Genomic DNA, 7,261 nt, shown 5'->3' on the forward strand with positions numbered 1-7,261 from the left:
CTTTTTTGATGCTTTTCCTATGGTATGTTTAGGTGCATTAGTATGATAGTAAAGCACTTCAAGTTAAATATTCCATTATGGTATGCCAGAAGCCTTGCTCTTTGATTTTTAATACAAAACCAAACTAGACTTAAAAATCAGTTTTGTTTTGTTGTTTGTTAGTGGCTAATATATAAGAAAGCAGATTAGTCTTTGGACTTCAAAATTCCCAAAAAGTAATCTGGTGACAAATTTTCTCCCACACTATTTGCACAAATCCAGGTTTTGCCACCCTTATTTCATGTAGTATCTTACTTCATGTGTAGTCCTGTTAATTTCAGTGAGGCTACTTATGAAGTTACTTAGCATGCGATTTAGGGCTCCTGCTTGCCTTGTGGGTGCTTACGTAGTATCTCCAGGCACATCTAATAGCAGCATTCTGTGCTACTTTTATAAATTAAATTGTGCATGGTATTTTGCCAAAACTTAAGTTGAAATGTTGCTCAGAAATACTGTCCAAAAACAAGAAACGTCAACTTTCTGCCAAAAAACTCTAGGTTCAATAAACCTAGGCACAGTGAGGCACTAGCTTAATAGCCTGATTGTTTGTTTGAACTGTTGTGTTTCAGTGATGTAGAAGGTAAGGTCTACTGCATTATGAAATTACACTCCTCTGGCTACATTGGTTTGCCATAGTCAATATCAAAATAATTATGGTTTTGATTATTTACACATTAATCATGAGGTTTTGACTTATGTTCCCTTGTGTCTCATAAAGGTAGCAAAGACCAATTGCTGGAAAGCCTGTCACATTTCACAGCTTCATCAGCAGGATAACTATTAACCTAATTATTAACTGAGATCTTACTATTATTAATGTTACAAGTTGCCATTATTACTTTCACAGTTGAAATGTGGTTACTGAATTCTTCAATCCTGTACTAGAACACCGGGTTTCTTCCAGAGGAGTACACAAACGTGAGTGTTACGCAGGTCTAGCATTTGATTGTAACATAGCAGTTCAGGCTTATTAAAACTGGAAGATGTAGCTTCATTCCTGCTTCTGGTCTTTTAGGAATTTCCCAAGTCTGCATGTTGGCCCATTACCATTTAAAAAAACAAAAAAACAAGCCCTTTAAGTACTATGTGGTAAGATGTTCTATTAAAATATTAATTATAACTTTTACACTGAAGATTCAGATATCCGTTTTGAATACCTGTTTTTCATAAGTCACATGAATGCAAAAACCAAAAATCATGGATGTGAATGAAGTATTGATTAATACCTAACTGCAATACTTTTTTTCCTTTTCTTGAGATAAAAACTAATAGTCTCTGATGAAAGAAATTTCAGATTTGACTAGATCCTATGTAAAATCTTGAGTATCATATTCAAGCAGTGATCTCCATATTTAGGGGTCAGGAAGGAATTTTTCCCTGGGTCAAATTGGCAGAGACTCCAGGGATTTTTTGCCTTCCTCTGCAGCATGGGTCACTTTCCGCTTGAAACTAGTGTAAATGGTGGATTCTCTGTAACTTGAAGTCTTTTAAATCATAATTTGAGAACTCAAGTAACTCAGCCAGAGATTATGGGTTTATTACACGGCTGGGTGAGCAAGTTCTGTGGCCTGCAATATGCAGGCCAGACTAGATCAGTGGTTCTCAACCAGGGGTACCCAAGTTTTCGAGGGGTACTCAACTCATCTAAATCAGTGTTTCTGAACCTGGGGGTTGCGTCTCCCAGAGGGGTTGTGCGATGGGTTTAGGGGGTTGCAAGTGCAGGGCTGGTGTTAAGGGATGGCAAGCTGGGCAGTTGCTTGGGGCCTCATGCCACAGGGGCTCCGCGAAGCTAAGTTGCATGCTTCAGTCCCGGGCAGTGGGGCTCGGGCTCCAGCCTTGCTATCCAGGACTCCAGCTTCAGACAAGGCTCAACAAGTGAAAAACAGGCTCCAATCAATTTATTTTATAATTACATGGTAAAAATGAGAAAGTAAGCAATTGTTCAGTAATAGTATGCTGTGACACTTTTATATTTTTATGTCTGATTTTGTAAACAAGTAGTCTTTCAATTGAGGTGAAACTTGGGGTATGGAAGACAAATCAGACTCCTGAAAGAGGTACAGTAGTCTGGAAAGATTGAGAACCATTGGACTAGATGATCATGATGGTCCCTTCTGTCCTTTGTGCCTGAACAGTAGCTTGTATGGCACCCAGCTGCAGGAATACTCACAGGTACAAAAATATGAGCACATAGACCACTTACTCTTAAGACTCTGCAGTGGCTGCTAGTGAAACACCAGATTTGTAGCAAAAATTTAGAGTGCTTTGAAAACACAGCGGTGAGTGCAGTAACCTTTTATATCTTAGCAATAACATGTTTCAGGAGAGAGGAAGAACATTAGTAATGCAGCACTTTGGATGTGGAACTCTTTCTTCTGAAGGGAATTAATCCTAGCAATGTGATTTAGTCTTTATGTGAATGGATGGCTTTTTAGAATAACTCTTTCTGGACTGATGCCAGCCAGCCCTGAATTTCTTTTTTGTACAGCACTCTGATAACCTTTTGTATGAAGGTTACTATACAAACTTGGTTTTTTACTTTTTGTACAATCCTCTCATTACTAATTTGAAACAGAAATGATTGCAAATCTTGTTCAGTAACATCAAATCAACCTTTTTTCCCCCTTAAAGTCTGAGATAGCCATATGCATATTCAACTCTCTCTGAATGTCTGTTCCAGAAAATAAATTCAAACCCTATGAAAATGGTTGGCAAAAGATACGGATCTATTATAAACAAATAAAGCTTTTGTAAATCTATTTGAGCCACTCAGACTGCACTTAAGGATGCAGAGAATAGTGAATTAGATTGAAAACTCAGTATTAAAGTAAGATGAGATGCAAGACTATAAGACTTTGCAGCTCAATTAAATAGTTTCTGTAACCTTAATCACCCTCTCCTCTACCCTTTCTATTGTTTGCGTAATTGAGTTTTCAAAATTCCCAATGTAGTTTCAATTGGGAAAAAGAGTATTCTCTGCTTCCTAGCCTAAAGTGTTGTGTGGTGTTCTTGAGCACTGGTACAATGGCTGTGTTTACCTCAGAGGTAGCTGCATTTCAATGGTAGATGGAGTGATTACTATATGGCACATATCTATAAAGTATTTTAAGTGCTTTTGGGTCCATTATGTTGATATATTACAACTATTAAACTTAACCAAACTGCAGTGTAAAATCTGACTGCACGATTAGTTTTTAATACGGCATATTTTTTACGTTAACCCTATGAAATTCTGTGTGCTCACTAATATAACAGATTTGTCACTCTTTAATGAGATTATCCACCAAATTTGTGTATTAAAAAAGATACCAGTAAATCTTAATAGTGTTGATGTAAGGCATTTAATTTGGTGTAGCGCAACAGTTTGATTTAATACAAAATCAAGATGGCCTACATTAAATGGATTAAAGACTGGCTAGCTGCTGGGACTCAAACTGTAATTCTAAATGAGGAATTGTCACTGAGCTGATGTGGCATCCTGCAGGGGGTCTTTTTGGTCCTTTGCTTATTATATTATGAGTGACTTGGAAGAAAAGCATTTTTTTTAATCACTGATACACTGATATGACACAGTGATTGGGGGAGTGATATAGTGAAGAGGACAGGTTGCTGAGGCAGAGAGAGCCCAACCCAAGTTGTTTGGTAAACTGGGTTCAAACAAGCATTATGCATTTCAGTACGGCCAAGTGTAAAGCCATACACCTAGGAACAAAGGAATGTAGGTCATAATTACAGGATGGAGGCTCTATCCTGGGAAGCAGTGACTCTGAAAAAGATCTTGGGGGTCCTGATGAATAATCAGCAATACATGAGTGTCTACTGCGATGCTCTGGCCAAAAGGGCTAATGTGATCCTTAGATGGGTAAACGGGAATATATTCTATGCAGTGCTATTGTAGCCATTTTGGTCCCAGGATATTAGAGAGACAAGGTGGGTCTGTGTCCCCAGACCTGAGGGAGCTTGAAAGCTGTGTAGTTTGAAAGCTTGTCTGTCTCACCAACAGAAGTTAGTCCAATAAAATATATTACTTCACCCACCTTGTCTCTCTAAATGGGGGAAATATCAAGTAAGGGCAGGAAAGTTGTTGCTTCTATTTGGTGTTGGTGTGACTACTGCTGGAATATTGCATCCAATTCTATGGTATAGCTATACTTGGAGCTGGGGAGGTGACTCCCAGCTTGAGGAGATGTACTCACACTAGCTCTGATGGAGCTAGTGCACTAAAAATAATGAGCTAACGTTTACATCTCCTCGAGCTGGAAACCACATCTCCAGCACCAAGTGTACACCTATCCCCACTTCAAGAAAAGTGTTAACAATTGGAGAAGAAAAGAGCCTCAAGAATGATTAAAGGATTAGAATATGCCTTAATAGTGAGATACTCAGAGTATGTCTACACTACAAAATTAGGTCAATTTTATTTAAGTCAACATGAGCCTCTGATTTAAACAAGTCGATTTTGCATGTCCCCACTATGCTCACTATGCTCATTGTGTCGGTGGAGTGCATCCTCACTAGCAGGGCTTGCATCGACTCATGGCTCCCACAGTGCATGGAGTTGAGTAGAATGTTGGGTTGGGCTTGCAATGCCTCATGGGACGAAAACATTTGTGCAGGTAGTTATAGGAACGTGGCATTAGCCTCCGATGATGCACTTGCATTCCTCCCTCCCTCCCTGAAATCAATGGCAAACAAACCAAGCCTTTTTCATGCCTTTTTTCCTAAGTCTGGGTTACCTGCGCAGATGCCATAGCATAGCAAGCATGGACCCTGCTCAGCTGTACACTGTTGTGAGCATTACAAACACCTCACGCCTTATCCTGCAGTATTTGCTCAGCAGAAGCAGGAGTCACCACGCAGAACAATGTGATGCCACACAAGCAGCCCTGCTGGAAGCCATGGAGCGGAGCAATTCACAGATGCTGGTAAGTCACGCATCACCTTGACTCGATGGAGTGCCACTTCTGGGCCCAGGAAACAAGCACTGACTAGGACTGCATAGTTATGCAGATATGGGATGATGAGCAGAGGCTGCAGAACTTCTGAATGCTCAAGGCCGCTTTCATGGAACTGTTCGAAGAGCTTTTCCCAGCCCTGAAGTGCAACAATACTAAAATGAGAGCTGCTGTGACTGTGGAGAAGCAAGTGGCAATAGCTCTGTGGAAGGAATCAGTAGGGAATCAGTTCGGAGTTGGTAAATCTACTGTGAGATCTGCTGTGATTCAAGTAGCCAGGGCACTCGATATCCCCATTGTTGTGGCTGTGTGCTCCATAATATCTGTGAAACAAGGGAGAAAAGTTTCTGATGGGGTGGGGGGTTGAGGCAGATCACCTGGCAGCCAATTTTGAGCAGCCAGACACCAGGGCAATAAGAAGAGCACATCGAGGTGTACTGCATCTCTGTGAGGCTTTGAAAACTAGTTTCATCAATGACCCACAGTAATGTAAAAAGAAAAGGAGGACTTGTGGCACCTTAGAGACTAACACATTTATTTGAGCATAAGCTTTCGTGAGCTACAGCTCACTTCATTGGATGCATTCAGTGGAATTTTCCACTGAATGCATCCGATGAAGTGAGCTGTAGCTCACGAAAGCTTATGCTCAAATAAATTTGTTAGTCTCTAAGGTCCAAAAGTCCTCCTTTTCTTTTTGCGATACAGAGCAATACGGCTGCTACTCTGAAACCTGCCACAGTAATGTGACACTTGTGTGTTGTTCCTTACCAAGCTGTCCCCTTCATTGCATGTATTCCCCTGTAAACTACACCCACCCAATCACAGTGTACTGAATGAATAAAGAGCCTTTTCTCCTCAATCCATTTATTTTTATTATGCTCACAAACACTGAGAGACAGCAAAGAAAAGTGAGATAAGCTAGGGCTAAGGAGCTGATAACACTGGTGGTGGGGGGGAACGACAAACAAGGACAGCTTACTTAAAATTTCACTGCAATAACAATCAAAGTGTGGGCATGGGCGCCTTCTGGTCCTTGTACCCTCCACTGGAGTTGAGTGCAAGAGATGCTGGACTTCCTGCGCCCCCTTGCATCCTAGGACGTCTGGGAGAGGAGGATGTGGAACTTGGGGACGATGGCAGCAGGTTAAGCATAGGTTGGAGCAGGCATCCAGCTGCCTTTCTTGAACCTCAACCGATACCTCAGCATGTCTGATTGCTCCCTCATAATCCGCACCATCTCATCCTGCGTGTCCTGCATGCTGCCTAGAATCGCATGCAGCTCCTCATAGAAGCAGCCTGTCTGTGGCTCAGTACCAGAGCAACTCTTTACCTCCCTTGTCTTGTGGGATGCTTGCCAAAGCTCCTTTATTTTCATGCGGCACTGTGGGTAGCCCTGGTGTAGCCCTTCTCCCCCATGCCCTGTGCGATTTTGGCATAGATGTTAGCATTTTTTCTGCTGGTTTGGAGCCCTGCCTGCACAGACTCTTCTCCTCACACAACAATAAGATCCAGCACCTCCTGTGCGCTCCATGCTGGAGTGCGTTTGCGGCCTTGAGCATCCATGGTCAGCTGTGCTGATGAGCTCTCCATGCCGATCAAACAGGAAATGAAAATGTAAAAGTTCCCAGGACTTTAACAGATGGGCGGCTGTGTCCTATGTACCTGGCTGAAGTGCAATGGATTTGAAATTGCTCTCCAGAGCACTGTGGGACACCACTTGGAGGCCAATTCATTCGAATTACGTAGTGCAGTGTCTACACTATCCCCATGTCAATGCATGGATATCGACTGAAGCGCTCCGCCTCTTGCAGAGGGGGAGTACAGAAATTGACTTTACAAGCTCTTTAGGTCAGCGGAAGGGATGCAGTAGTGTTGACACACAAATTATTAACTCGACCTAACGCACCATATGTCATAAGAACATAAGAATGGCCCTACTAGGTCAAACTAAAGGTCCAGCTAGCCCAGTATCCTGTCTTTCGGCAATGGTCAGTGCCAGGTGCCCCAGAGGGAATGAACAGAACAGGTAATCATCAAGTGATTCATCCCCCTGTCGCTCATTCCCAGCTTCTGGCAAACAGAGGCTAGGGACACCATCCCTGCCCATCCTGTCTAATAGCCATTGATGGACCTATCTTCCATGAATTTATGTTGACTTAACTTTGTAGTGTAGATCAGGCCCAAAAGACCTCAATCTGTTTAGTTTAACAAAGAGACATAGGAGTGATTTGATTAGTCTGTAAATACCAGAAATTTGAAAATAGAAG

Source organism: Dermochelys coriacea, chromosome 11 (assembly GCF_009764565.3).
Source record: "Dermochelys coriacea isolate rDerCor1 chromosome 11, rDerCor1.pri.v4, whole genome shotgun sequence".
NCBI classification, from domain to species: Eukaryota; Metazoa; Chordata; order Testudines; family Dermochelyidae; genus Dermochelys; species Dermochelys coriacea.